The following is a 16,344-nucleotide window of genomic DNA, read 5'->3' on the forward strand; positions in this document are numbered from 1 at the left end:
GCAGAGTCAGTCAAGCTAAAGTGTAGCCTTCACACTTTCAAACAGTTGGTTTCAAACTCGTGAATAAATTGTCTTCTTTTCCCCTAAAATGTGCAAAATTCGTGATGAGTTATGTGGAAGAAAGAACCAAAAAGAAGAAAATCATCAGGCTACTGAGCGTCCAGTCGCAACCCTGCACCACAGGGATTTAGTCTACATTTCTTTGAGCATTTCTAATTAAATTACACAGAAAACCGAACAGGAAATGCAAGGTTTCCCATTTCAGGAGCGAGAGAAACACACAGAGAAAGAAGTGGAGTGGGCCTAAATGTAATTATGCAAGCAGGTATAAATATATTATAGGACTGCAAAAACAGTTTGTCGGGGGGAAAAAAACAAAAAAACCCATGAAGCTAAAGTGTCTCTGCAGTAATGTTCTTCTATATTCAGTCCAACATGTGGCTACAGCGGAATTTGACAGTGCCCAATACATCACATGGTCTGCATATGTTTAACTGCATTATAACTTCATTCAAGGTATGTATGAAAAACAGTTACTTTTCCAACCATACTATATTTAAAATGGAATCATTCCCTACTCTGTTTCGTATTACACCTTTTTCTTTTCTTTGTGCCATTGCCCACGGTAAAGATCTCAATGAACACCATCAATAAAATACCTGTGGTGGCCTCAAGAACAAATGCAAATTTTTATAATTTGGAGAAAAGTACTGTTGTCTAACTAATGCTTCTTAGACTCACACTGAGCATTCAACTCTCTCCCTGAAGTCCTCTCTTGAATACTTATGAGCAGTGGTTTACAAATAGTGGGGTCACTTGAGATTTTAAGGGAGGAAGCAGCGGCAGGAATATTTGTTGGGGGGCAGAGGCTGCCTTTTGCCAACAGGATGTTTTTCCGTTTTTTTATCATTAAGGAAAAATCCTGATAAGAAATGAATAATCGGTAAATCTATCCATCCATCCATCCATCCATCCATCTTCTATAACGCTCAATCCAGTGCAATGTAGTGGAAATGGAGTAAAACCATGAAATGAAATGAATAAAAAGAAAGTATGACAGTTTCAGAATATATATAAAAACATATTTCAAAAAGCACATTGACATAGTCCCCATATCAACCTGAGGTCTGCATAATGTGGATTTGTATTCTTGTGAAACTTCCCTTTATACCATATTGGCAAAATACACACACAGTAGGACTCCTTTAATCCATATTAAGGAAAAGTGATTGAGGCAACAAAAAGTCCTGAATTGTATATGAATTGTATCGATGACACATACTGTGCGGTGCTGGTGTAATACGTTGCTTGTGAAATGATTCTGCAGCAATGTGATGATTCCGTTTGGTTCAGTGTATCGACAGCTGAAACCAAGCTTGTCTTGCTTGAACTAAATCAGTCAAGGAAGACTCCTGAGCATGCTAACTGGTTCTGATCATTTCACACCTGGCTCTTTTATGCTCATAATAAGTGATTTCTTTCCATTTTTCTATGTTTTTTTTTTTTTTTGTATTGGTAGGTGCCACAGATCAATATTTAGTTGTCAGGGTTCACAATGCAATTTCCCGTCAGTAATTGGCCAGCAAGTCAGACATATAGCTGTGGGCAGAGGCATGAAGCTGTCCTGTGCCAAGCATTTCACAAACACCTCCAGCACCAGCAGACAAACTATTATATTACTTACAAAAGGAAGCATGTCATCATTTAGCAGCCTTTACCAGCATTCTTCCACCGGTGTTTTGGATCTATTTTATCTGGGGATGCCTTGTGTACGTTGTCACCGTTTGACAAAGCCTTAGAATTGCTTGACATATCACATCGCATATCAACTTCTCAATTGGAGGAGCTGGTGCATAGCGTGATCTGTCAGCAGGTGCTAAGGCTTTGTCAAATGCAGCAGCACAAAAGGCAGTCTTCAAATAAAAGGAACTCTAAGACAAAATGGTGGAGGGTGGGAGCGCTGACAGGAGGTGTACCATCACCCACTGAAGCATCCACAGCGTCTTCTCCCGACACGCCTCTGGCCGGCATGTCCACTCATCAGCCTTTGTCAGCGAGAGGCCCGGCAGCTCGGGAAGCTGAGATTTCAGGTCTTTGTGAGTGTACGAAGGAGACTTTGACATGTGATTTACGCTTCCATCCTAATTCTTATCTGGATGAACGACAGTTTGACTTCCGATTGATCAGCACCACCACCCCCCCCAAAAAACCCCAAAAAACAACACAATTGAACTTTAAAGGACACAATTATCTTTACATTTTTTTTATAAAGCAATGCATTCAGATTGTATTTTTCGTACATCAAATGATAGACGCAGGAAGAAGGCACCTTGTATGTGAACTCTTATACACAAAGTTTCAGAAGAGATGCAGCGCAATCATCTGTGGAGCAAAAAAAAAAAAAAAAAAGTACTATTGTTAAAAAAAAAAACACTTTACTGGGTTTCATCTCAAAAGCTGCTTTCCGTATAGGTATTGTGACAAAGCGTCTGAGCCCAAACATTCATATTCGTGCTGGTGAGATGTAAAAGTGCATGTCTGAGGTTACAAACTCCTCCATTGTTCTTTTGGATTCTATTACAATGAGAAAGGAAAATGTGCATGTCAACACAATGTTTGTGTACTTGCAGCAAGTTTCCTTCTCTCAAAATGTACCCCTCTGGAGGGAAACAGAAAAAAACATGGTTTTTGGTGGCTTCTGCTTACTGCGCACTTGAATAACAAGACTTGACATGTCATAGCTAAAGAAATACAAAACCCTGCTTTCTTGTTGTTTTTCTTCACAGACAATGACAAGCACAGAATGCATCCACACCCAGTTATTATAGACTGATAGCCACCACAGACACTAATGTTTGCTCAGAAGTGGGGTATTTCTTCGTTTTTGCTTTTGTTCCGTGGAACTTCTTTAGTCATTTACTACATAAACTGTTTGCAGGGACCACCAATATACCATTAATATCACTCACACACTTCCAAATGATAGCAGCAGCTTTCTTTTTTTCTCTCTAAACCGTTATCCCTCCATGAGCTGTGGGTCTCTCATATTTGTTCGCCATCGATCATAGCGGTGTGGCGCACACGCTGGAAAGCAGCCGGTGGGGAGAGGCAGCATTTGCAATCAAACAGAGAGGAGCAGTGTGAAATCTCAGGAAGAGGCAGCTTCCCCCATGCCCGTGGGCAGGGGATCAGACGATGAGGAAGCCTGCCTCAGACACTCAACACCTCCCACTGGCACCCTGATGCAAGCAGCATGCAAACCCACCCCTCACATGTATCTGTCAGCCGGGGGGTTAAGCTCTGTGTGTACCCCCACTCTGTAACTGCACTGTGGAGTGCATGTTATGCTACTGCAGCCGAGGTGCTTTTAGAAGCTTTGCAAAGGGTTCACTGTGAGTCGCTGATGTGGTACTGAAGGTGGTAGAAGGTAGAAATTACTGTTTTTCTCTCTCGCGATATGGCTTTAAGCAAGCAGATGGGACTGACCCAATATAAAAGGGGCAAGCTACAGGTGCAATCTATCTCCGAGTCTGGAGGAAAAAGAATTCTGCTGTGCAGAGGAGAAGGAAATGTCATTGAGTCACTGCTCTACAAAACCAAATCACAAGCTCTCTAAATCCAGTCAGCCTGTTTCAGCCACTGGCATAATAGTGCTGTGGTTTGCCCATCTGTTCTCCATTGTCCACCTTGGCTCTCCATCCATGACATACAAGACTATAAACTCTAAAGGGTTTGTTCCAGACTGTGAGCAGATTTATTTCAGGTATAGGTGCGGCTGCAAACAGGGTTGAGTGGGTGAGAAAATACCAATTTTCCTACAATGCCTTCGGCGGCTCCTTGAACCCATATTTGACTCATTTGCTTCATCATGCTGGCCAAATATTCAAACAATGGTCATTTTTAGCTGGGCGTGGGAGTATGTTTTGATGTGCAGAGTGGACACTGTTTTGCCACACTTTAACTGGACTGTACTACAGCTCCAGATGGCTAATGGCCACAACAAAAGACTGATACACAAATATAATTATCAGCATTGATTTTTTTCTCCTATTGGTTTCAAATGGATTTGAGAGCGAGAGGTCAGTGCAAGCAAATGTAAGAACTTGTGCTTTCACAAACGATGCATCAAATCAAAGCATGTTGTAGCTTAACCACCTAGTTATTACTATATGTTCAGAAATGGTCAGAGGGTTGACATGCGACGGGAAATTACATGCACTGTGCATCCCTAATGACAGCACATACTTTCACGGCAGGTTGCAGCTGAATATAGACTGATTGGTTAAATTGTCTTTTTAAAGCAGTTTACGTCACATTATAAATAAAACCGTAGGAAATTCAGATGAAACACTAACAGACAAGGTAATGGCCTCCCAAAATAGCTGGCATTAGAGCATCGATGTTGGCTCTTGATGACGTGCGATATCTGCATTGGCACCGTTGGAAGAAAATGGCAGACTCTGGCATGGTAGTTGGTGTTATTTAGCTGTCATTGCTGATTTTCTGGCCCTTGTTGATGATGAGCGCAGTTCAGATTGTGCTGTAATTCCTGTCACTGGTGAATGGGATCTGTTTACATTGCATGCTTTTTTTGGGGGGGGGGCTTTTTATTAAAACAGTCCGCATTCTATTTTCTAAAAACAGAAGTCAGTAACAGTCACTGAGGATGAAGGAACCAAGATTCACTTCTTAACTCCCCTTGTGAGACCAAATGAGTTCAAAGAGAAACATCATACATTAAACAGGCAAATGTGGGTCTTTTGGAGTTTGCCACGCTTGCACTCGTGCCAGACCAGATAGCGTGCCCACACATAAAGCCAATTTCTAATTTATGAAGAAGGAAACATTCCCAATTGTGGCATGTGAATTGTTTTTAGAAAAGCTTTATAAATGCACCTCTTCCCCCTCTTGTATGCAACGTGCTGATTTGCAGATGTGGGCCTGATTTTAACAGGAGGCCTCTTGGTGTGGCGTAAACCTCCTGGAAGCTGTGGAGAGGTGTTAATCAAGTGTGAAATCCTTTTGGGGTAGATGCCGACACAACTGTGCTTGTGCTGAGAAGCATACTCCTCAACCCCTCTCTCCGGCTCTCTTCCCATGAACATCTTTTGTAGCGAGAGTCCATTTCGCCGCAGTGATGCATACAGACAACGCTCTTAGCGAGGCTGAGAAAATGAAACTCCAGTCATCAGGCATAAGGCAGTACAAACACACACACACACACAGGCCCATGCACGCTCTTTTCTTGGTTGCCTGCCGTTTCCTATAGCTCTAAATTCCATTTCCTTGTTCTTAATCGAGCATAAAACTCCGATTCATTCATTTGAAAAGACTTTTAGTTCATTGACATTGACCTAGTAAACAGAGAGAAGAATCTGCTCCTTAACCAAAATGATATAATTAGCCATGAATCTGCCAGAACGTTGCTCAATTGTGAAGTAAAGGCATTAAATAGCCCAAACATCTAGCTATTTGGGATTACATGAACAATGAGATTAGTTGCAACAACGGAACTATGCATTCTTCTTTGTCCCATTATTATTATTTTAATAAACAATGGGGCAACTGTATGTAGATTACCCATGAGAAATGGCTGTTTGGACACCAATAAGCATAATGAAATGGAAATAAGTAACTTCCATTCATTGTTATTAAACAGAGAGGCAGTTTATAAATTTTAACACACAAGCTGTTCTGCTCGGGCTTGTGATTGACTGAGTTCTTACTAAACCAGATGCAGCTTCTTCTTTTTTTTTTTTTCCCCAGCCTCAGAGGTCTGACATTTTGTGGGATGATTATCTTGCCACTGGTCATGAGTACAATACTGATGGTGCGTCTCTCAGGCTTACTGTCAAGCTGGCATTTTCTCCTATTAGCTGTGAACTCTTACTACTGCCTCTAATACGTCATCTCTTGTGGTTGCATCATTCGCATGCAGCAACATCTTGCTGCCCTCCGTGCGTGTGCAGCACCGGGCTCTCCCTCTGACGCCATGAAGCCTCTCATTTGCAATCACACACACACACACACGCGCGCGCACACACACACACTGTCCCTTCACTACAAAACAAGACGGAGCGCTCCGTGATGGACGTGTTCTTTCATGGTGCGGACAGCACTGTGGCATTACAGTAATGCATTTATCACAGCAATCAAAACTTTACATGTCGGTGACATCACAGACATCACAGATCTTAGTTGTCTGCTCCTCACGAAGACATTGATCTGGCTGTCGCAGCCCGAGTCTGAAGGGATAACAAAGATAAATTGAGTGGTATTTTCATTTAATCTGGGCTGTATGTTTAGCTTGTCAACAGGTGGGCTGCTTAACAAGTCTATTGGCTGCCAGCTGCACATTCTTGGTGAACAAACACACGGGATTGTGGCTGCGCGTTTTGCATCCAGAAGCCCGCAATGTTTTTGAGTGATGGCTGAAGCAAACTTATTTCGGGAGCTTTACCAGCTTGTACACTGAAATGAGGTCACTGGGTCATGGACCCATTTATTTAATTAGGAACAGTTGAATAAAAAATGGATGATAATCAGGGGCAGGGAACTCATTTCACTGCTGTCAATCAATAACTCATTCAACACTGTTTTTTTTTTTTTTTATGCCCAGAGGGATCCATCCAGCTCCTCTCTCTGTAGCCAAACACTGCACGCTCCCAGTACACTGTATGTTGCTCTTGCGTTTAATATCGATGGTGATACAGCAGCATGTACCCCGTATAATACTCATGTCATAAGCAGGTGACGTGGATTACAATATGCAGGCATATGGCGAACATAAAACTGGAGGAAACAAATGAAAACCCCTGAAGAAGTTGGATGCTTCTAAATGACATCGTCGCAGCACGCCGTCTCTTAAATGCATCCCATCAACTTGTGAACTACACACACAAACACGCACATGCACACACACACACACACACACACTGGCGCTCATTACATAGTGCATAGCAACAGCTACATAGCAACTGCTGCTGACTGCTTAGCAACAGCTGCAAAGACCTCAAGGGGGTGGTGGGGGGGGGGGGGGGGGGGGTTTCGTGGGGTGTTTTAGATGACACCATTTCTATTCACAAATGCCATTTTGCAACTTTTTTTGAAGGTTATAAATATTGTTACAATGTTTGCCACTGTGAAGCTCTCTATCTGATGGTCTCTTTTCTTTCTTTCTTTTTTTTTTTTTTTCTTCTGTTTTCGCCCACAGATATCCGCTCCCTCCCCGACGTGGCAATGACTGGAAACTGCACCACCGAGTGCAGCGAATTGGGCCACTCGGATGCCTGCTGGATGCCCGGGCATCCCTCCCCCGTACGCAAGACCAGGAACCCCCCGAAACTCTCCACCTTCGTGCCTTACCAGGAGAGAGGGAGCCTGGGTCGCCTGGCCAACGGGAGCGCCAGGCTGGGTGGCGAGGAGCACCGGTCGCGCCTTCCGCCCTCCCGCAGTGCCTATTCCAGCGGAGGTCACGACGCCAATCAGGACTGCCCCTTAGAGGAAATGCCCCTGAGCGTTGCCTCTGAGTTCCCGCCCACCTCCCCTTCCACCCACACTCCCAAAAGAGAAATTTACCTGTGAGGAACACATTCATCCGACCGGTACACAACTGAAGGAAAGGTACACCCACTTCAGATGGAGAAACAGGCTGTCCACATGCTAAAGCCAATGCCCGTTTTGTAGTTAACAGTAGGCTGTGACCCATCCGATCACTGGCATGAGCACTTGTTTTTGTCATCTCCTCCTTAAATTATTAATTTATTAGCATATTTATTAATGATTCCACAAAGTTAATTGATGCACTCACTCATCTATTTATTCAAAAATCTTGAAGGATACAACTCTGACAGCTGAAATGGAACTGCAGATGGTAATTACTACTTAAGTAGTGACTAATTCTTGTCGTAGTTAGCCGAGTCCCATTCTGTGAAGTGATCTCTTGAATTTGAAAGTTGTGCTCAGTGCTATTGTGCCATTATTAGATATAATTTAATACGCAGCCAGTCAGGCCATATCTGAAGGCGTAACACTTTTGACTAACAATCAAGTGAAATGGTCTCTCTTAATGTACAGTGCTGTAAATACATTTGAATGGTGTGTTCTACATATATTTTTGTCCGGCATAAGCTGAAAAAATTGCCTCAGAATTTTAGCATATTTAAGCTTTTCGTTACCGCTGCTGTTTAAACTTGATTGAAACCATCCTCCCCGGGAGTGGCGCTCAATATTGTGGAAGGCATTTATCCGCTCCGCATACACACACACACACACACACTCACACGGGAGCTGACACACACATGCGTTCACACCTTCGACCCCTAATCATAGTAGAATGGCCTTTACCTCTGCTCCCCGTAGAGCGCTGCCACTGGTGGAGAGAGCTGTGTGGCAGCATTTAAACTGACATTATGTTCCACTGACTCGCAGCACTGTGACCTATCGTTCATCATGAAAAACGTTTGACGTGGCCACAGTACCCCCAGAGTCGCAATGACCAAACGCAGAGTGCTCACTGGACGCGTCCTGATTGGCTTTTCATTCTGTCGGACGGGAGTATAGTGGGTGTATCAATTTATAAAAGCTCTCCTCTGTTGTGACAATCAGACGGCTCTATTTGTAACTTACGATCCGTTCCTCTCAAACTCAAGCCCTTTCTCGCCACACAATCCATGAGAACCTATCTAGATCTAATGAATGCCTAAGGAATTATTTACACTAAAGGGCACTGGAGCGATGAGAGCCACCGGAGGGATGGAGTACTTATGGGGCTTAAAATCACGTTAATGTAAACAAAACTCCTCGTTCTGGCTCCTCCTTCTGTTGTTTCAGCTCTCACTAAATATATACATCGGAGGTGAAATCGATACGCTGTATTGTAGTAATATCAAAAATAAATATTTAACTTTATGAGTGCATTTATCATCTGGATTGGATTAGCTTAAACATAGGTTCAGACTGTAAGAGTGGGGTTGAATTTATTGTAACCCCTGTTAATTATAATTTGCCTTGTATTGAGGACAACATGCTTAATAAGTTATTAGGCATTTTACTCCTCTGGCTATTGAACAGAGAATAAAAATAGGGCATGCCCGTAGGCTTCATTTATCTTTACAAAAATTTTCCAAGTGAATCTGAAGGATATGTCTGAAGGACACTATGTATTAGTCAGTAATTGGATGTTAATGATGACTCCACTAGCCTGCCTTACAACATTGTAGAGCCAGTCGGTGTCTTTGATTTCAGCATTGATTTGATTAGATTTGTAGATACCTTTCACCTCTGCAGAGTATTTCCATTGCGAGATTGTGTGTCTGACTAAGGGTGGAAGAGCCGAGAATGGACGTTTCCTAATTAGGGTGAGTAATGAGTCCTGAGCTAGGGCATGTGTGAGCACACCCCCAGGACAAGGCACCCACCAGATAATGCAAATCCACCCACAGAGCTACAATCAGTTAAAAGGGGTATTTTTATCAGCACTTACCTCATCATGCTGCCATTGAAATGTGCGTTTAGAATAATTAAACTGGAAACATATGGAAATTACTGGACATGGCCGTGATTAAATAAGGTGGGCGATTATCCTGCCTTGAGGGGGAGAAAGCACATTATTCCGTTTCCAAAGCCATTTAGTGACTGATATAAAATTCAAACAACAGCCATGATACACTGTGATTGAACCCTCCACCCCCACCCTAACCCCCCCCCCCCCCCCCCCCCCCCAGGGGTCTCTGAAGCGCCCCTCTCAGAGCTGTGGATAGCCGCTTCATGAACTGAGAGCAGCGGGTAAGATCACTGACCTGGAATTGATGACAAGTGCGAAAGATAGCAATGAGTGATAAAACCAATGTCACATAGCCTCAATCACAACTTTATCTATTTAAACACTCTGAGTCGGCTCCACGCAACTGCTTTGCATCCGGATTCACCTCTGGGGTTAAATCTTTCACCTGTTTCCAGCCTAAGCATCCCTGTAGTGAATCCGGGGTGCGTCTCCTGGTTCGTCTTTCTCCATCGCCGTTCACGTGAAACAAACGGCGGCGCGCCGAGCTGATAATCGTCGTCTGTCGATCCTGAACACAACGGCAGGAGTTTGATTTTAAGTCCTCTGCAAAACAAAAACAAGCCTGGACTCACTCCCACACACACACATACACACACACGCGCAAACACCCCCACAACCTCTCTTGATGAGTCGGACTCTTTGCTCTCGCCGATAATGACCTCCTGCTACTCACTTCTGGAACAATATATCACCAGGTTTGACCTTTCTTTTGAACTCATGCTGAATGAACTGTGTTTACTTCTCTCTAAAAACACAGAACAGTTCTCCTTGATCAAAGTAAGAGGACGTCACAAAAAAAAAAAAAAAACACCTAAATACACTCGAAACTATGTTGAATAATGTTTAATTTGTACTTAACATTGATTTAATGTTGAATTCACTTGAGTATCTTTTGCCTCTCTGTAGTGTGTATCGTATGGTGATCATTTCTGTGGACAGATGGACAAATTACAGAACTGAAATTGGCAGAGGATTTAAAAAAACATTTTTTTCCTTTTGTTACTGATTAAAGACTCTTAGCAAACTGGTTGTGTTAAAAAAATAAAAAATAAAGAAATACGTTAATGGTGTAGTGTACATAGATCTCCACAACCCTTTTGTCTGCTGTCGAGCAGGCCATGATTTTAGCATGAATTCCAAAGATAATTGGTAGAAACTGTTTACTCTTTTTTTTTTTTTTTTTTTTCGGTTTCCTTTAGTTTACTTTCCGAAATGTCAGTGTGCTGGTTCATATTCAAAAGGCCCTCTCTTAAATGAACTGAAACTGAAATTAACTGGACATTTCATCTTTTTTCACTGTTCATCTAGAACAAAGACAATTGCCTTGAAAATATGTCTTTGCAAGAGAGAATCTAGTTGTTATCCTAATTGTTGGTATATTTATATAGGATAAAAATGCTTGTGATGCCATGTTTTTGTACAGTTTTATGTACATACAAGTGAAGCTTTCTAAAAGTTCTGAGAAAAGCCGATGGCATATAAAAATTGTAACATGTTTTCTTGAGATGTGCACATCTTGCCTTGGTTGGATTGACCTTTGCTGAGTCAGTGTGAATGTGGCCGTTCTATGCCTGCACTGTAGTCATTCACCGGCTCCCACCTCCTGAGGACTTAATCAGTTTTTATGTTTATCGTGAACAGTGGATTGTCTTATCTTACCAGTTTGTTAAACTCCTGTGTTCTGCTTTGTTCTGTTTCCGCATGTTGACAAATTCTCTTGTAATACTGTAAGTCCTCATGAACTTTGTAATAAAATCACTTCAGGGAAAAAAAAAAAAAAAAGCACGCCGTCAATGTTTTTCTTTGTTTCCCATTATTATTCATCAGTCTTGACTGTTAAACAAGCGTTTGGTTGTTACATTTTTATAAGAGGATTTTTTATTTTTTATTATTTTGCAGCCTCGGAGCTACATTGTGTAAAATGTGTCTCACTCTCGGACCCAGACTCATTAAGGGGAACTCGTATTCTTGTCATGCGAGGCCCCAGCGCCTCATTTCGAAGTCAGGAAGCCCCAGAATATTGAAAGAGAGGCATTCCAGGGCTTGAAGTAGGAGAGTCCCAGGACCTGTGTTCACCACTTGAACAAGAAAAACAATGCGCTTGGAGTCCCAGCGACGCACTTAAAAACAAACCATTTCCTCAAAGCATTGATGAACTGCCCATTGCTTCACACTTAGTGCAGAGCTAACCTACAAGGCCGCTGCCTTGTGATGTTAATCCTGAGACGTGCATGAGCCTACACTTTAGCGCCATAGACTCGGATGTTTTTAATGAATAATAAACTTCGGATGACAGCGCCCAGCGAATTTGGGACACCATTCCATGTCGGCGTGTTTACGCTCTTTGCGTTCCGACTCTGATCATTGCCACATTAGCGGTGCATTTAATTGACTCAATCCTTGTAGCATGGATAGCATATTATTTAATTACGTGTGAACTGCAGTGATGCAACATGAGTGATTAAGCATTTCAAGGCCTCTTTCACATACAGTGGACCAAGACCAAGTCTTGTGTCACTTTTCGTCATGTGGCCCCACTGTTCATACGCTCTCATCCATGAATGAATATACAGTACGACTGCATTACACACATGAGAGAGAATATAAGACTACTCGCCGTCATGCTTTTTACTCTTTGTTGCCTCCGCTCTTCGCACTCAAGGAATTTTTAAAATGGCTCTCATTTTATTTCTCTTGTGGAATAAAAATGGAGGAGAAAAAAAAGAAAAAGATGAATAAATAAACTTGTCCTCCAAAATCATTGAAATGTCAGAGGAGTGGACAATATTCTGACTAACTTAAGAAATCAGAACTGAATGACAAGAGGCTGCCTGAAATGAAGTATTGCTAAAAGCTGAAAAGAATTTGTAGGCTACAGTGAGTAAGTCATTGTGAGGAAAACTAAATGGATGGTTCTTCCCTTTAATATGCCCCACAAGCTGGTTCACTTTTATTGATCTTCGAAATGTACCATTTATTTGAAATAGTAAATGGGTTTTACGTACAGAGTGCATTTTGCCACTCAAGCAGTTTCATTGTACAGGATGCATCACATTGGTGCAGACAATCATTCACACACACACACACACACACACACACACACACACACACACACACACACACACACACACACACACACACACACACACACACACACACACACACCATGATGACGGCTGCCATACAAGGTGCTGGCACACCGATGAGAGCGGCTTAGTTTGAAATGTCTCGCAGGACATTTTGACACAGACTAAGATGTGCTCGAGCCACCAAACGAGGGATCGGACAACAAAATGAGCCTCAGTTTATCAAAGTTAATATTTGGTCAGCTGCTTCCTCATTTTCCATAGCTCATAACCAAGATCAAACATCATAGATGATTTTTTGTGCGAATATGACTTTGACCACATCATGCTATTCGCTACTGACATCACTAACCTCTTATTGCAGAGGTTTTCAAACTGAAACGAGCCATGTGGCTGCTGTTAGCGCTTTCATCTCATTGAAGGACCACTGAAGTGTTTATGTTGTTGCCTCAATCCAAAACTCTGGAGCAGATGTGAGAGGGAATATTAGAGGGGATCCAGAGAAAAAGCAGCTACGGGTCAATGATCATAAATTAAATTCATAAATCTCGGCCACGTTTACACGTACCCGGGTCTTTAGAAAATAGATATTTCCCCCTCCACTGTGGCTGCGTTTATGTGTCAATGCAAGGCCCAAACGCAAATATCAGCATTTTGTAAATACCTGGGTAAGTATAAATGTGGCCTCAGCCAAAGAAATAAGTGTTGCACTCTCCTCCTCCAATCAGTGCTTCTCCCAGGTGTCCTTCTTCAGGCCTTAAATTACTGCAGGCAGCAGTTCAGGCAGAGACAGAGGCAGCGATGCGCAATCCATTATCAAATCGGTCCTTTTCCAGAGGTTCTGCAAACAACAAACCCAGATCAAGATTATTTCATCGTCTCTTTATTACTGAGGTAAGTTTGGCTTTTTTGAATGCATGGATTTTTTTTTTCTGTATAATGGCACAAAACTGCAAAAAGTAGGTACAGCTCTTCCTCACCATGCAATAACTTATAGAAACTTTTTCAATAAACTCAACAAATGCATTAGTATTGTTCTGGCTGATACTTTACGCTCATAAACAATAATTTTTGACTGCTAGTTTTAACTTCTTTTTTTTTTTTTCTTTTAATATATATCCACTGCTTTTTTTGTTTCTATTACAACAATCACATTTCACTTTTTTTTTAGCTTGAAAAGTCTCGAAATTGTAGTTGTCATTGGATTTATGTAAAGGACTGGCAACATGTGATTGAGTATCTCTATATGATGTTTGCAGTATATGATATATGTGTGATATGGCTCAATATAAACGTGCATTTCAACACATGCACTATTTTTATGCTTTGCGTTAGAATTGTTTATCAGACTTTTATATTTGCAAATGATATGCATCAGTCAGGTAACATGGCTGGAAGGAAAATATGCTTTACCAGAGTTGGGAGGCAAAAAATAGCTTGAGCACTTATTTCCCTGTTTACCAGAGCAATTGAATATGAGAAGATTTACCATCTAAAAAGCAAAGTGCCGAAAACTGTGGCGAAGAATCTCTGTGGACTGAAAGGTACAGTGACTCCGCACCAACCACATTAAAGCTAAAAATGGTAATTAAACTCTTCCCAAACTATCTTTAGAACACATTGTTACTCCTGTCATGGGTGGATTTACAGTGTTTTGAAGCGGCAGTATTTTGCTTTATCTGCTGTGACGAAAGTGAATAATGTGATCGAATAGATTCCTCGTTGTTGTGCTTAATTAGGAAAGCGCTTTTAGTTCACTGCGGACGAGGCACTGCTGCTACAAACCTGGATGAACCAGTACTCAGGTAAGGTAACCACTGTGTTCAAGAAATTGTGGCAGATTTATAGCAAAGAGTACCTTAACATTTGCCGATTTGTTAACCAATTTAGCTTACATAATCAATCAATTCACCTTTAATGAAAATATGGCATCAGTATTCAGTGAACTGACTGAAATATTCAACTATAGGACAAGAATAGTGGGTACGGTTGCTTTCATGCCCGGTTTCCATGGAGTTTCAGAAAAGTTTCGCGTTTTGGAAACGACATATGTTGACACGGAAACAGTAGAAATGCTAAAAATAATGTAGTTTTCATGATGGCCCACTAGTGGGTGCTGTTTGTTTTTTGAATGAAACCACGCACACACGCCCAAAACGCAAATAAAGTTTTCTGTTTTCGCTTTAAAATATTGTTGCGTAAACAGGGCCAATAAGAGTTTGCCCATACATGCTTTCAGATGTACATCCCAGCCTTTGTTTTTTTAATTTCTATATGTGCTTTCCTGGTCCAAATAAAAAAAACACTAACCTTGTTTGAGTCTTAATGAATATGCGTTAGCTTTCTTTCAAATCTGTCGACAGTGCAGATGATGCTTGCCATCTTAGTTTGATATTCGCTTCACTTGATACAAGTAGATAATTTCAACTGACTTAGGTTTAGAATATTACTACACTATTTACTGTGCTGGAACTGTTTGAACAGAAATTTACGTAACTATTCTGAAAAGCTCAGAAGGTTGCAATACTTAAGATAGCATCATGAGTCTGAGCAGTAATGCCATTGATAGATCTTTGGGTAAAATAATAACCAAGAGCTAATGCATGAATGTTGAAATGGTGTATTTGTCCTGTTAATATCTAAATTATCAGTATTCTGGCAAATGTGATCATTTTGGTATTCATAAAGCCTGTAAATGTGTTCACTGAATTTTGTATCAATCCAGTCGACAGGTTGTAGATATTTCATTTGGAAACACAAAAACCGATGTCGGGTAAAAGACAAAAGACTCACTCTCTGAGAACCATGGATGCTTGATTTGGACAAAGTGACAATTAGATACAGAAGCCAGTGATTTTACCTGCTGGTTAGTGATCAATATTATCTGGATTCATCTTTTGAATGACACAAGCTTTCGTAATAATTTATAAAACATGTCAGAGTGAATTGAAGCGGTTACCTGACCGTCCGGTGGTATAATACTTCTGACGTGACACGGAGCAGATGACTCAGGACATCAGAACTCCTTATTGTCATGCTACACCGGCTTAGGCTATTGTACTTGCATAATATTTACAGAAAAGATTAAACATATGCTTCGGGTATCGGGAGACTGCTGAACAAGTGCACTGGCGAGTAGAACTGGAGGTATTAACTCCTCTGGAAGCAGATAAAAGCAACACCCTCCCTTGTATAAGCCTGTTAATCTACACTCATTAGTCACATTGTCCTCTGTCATACCTGCCAGCAATCATTATGGCTTAGACCCCCATTCACTATATGGCTTTGTTATATGAAGATTTTTGGCGTTGTCAATAATTGCGTGATTGCTTTTCACACATTATCTTAGAGCACACAAGTGAGAGTTGACGCCGGGTATAAAATGATTACCACAAAAATGGCACTTTTAATTGGATCTTGCAGGTGCTAAGGTGTTTTCTTTGCAAAAACGATTAATTCACAAAGACAACATCATGTTAACTTTGACATCTGATTGAAGTGTCTCAGAATGTGAGGACGCGCTCGGGCAAACCATAAACAACGCGGAATTCACGTGTCGCACATAGCATAACACCAAGGGAACAACAAGTGGCTAATCAGGGGAAAAAAGAAAGTACATCACGTATTTTGTTGCGTCGGGGTTTTAACCTTTGCTATCTTGAGCACCGATTACTCATGCAGCATTTTTGTGTC

This window comes from Lipophrys pholis, assembly GCF_963383615.2.
Source record: "Lipophrys pholis genome assembly, chromosome: 16".
NCBI lineage: Eukaryota > Metazoa > Chordata > Actinopteri > Blenniiformes > Blenniidae > Lipophrys > Lipophrys pholis.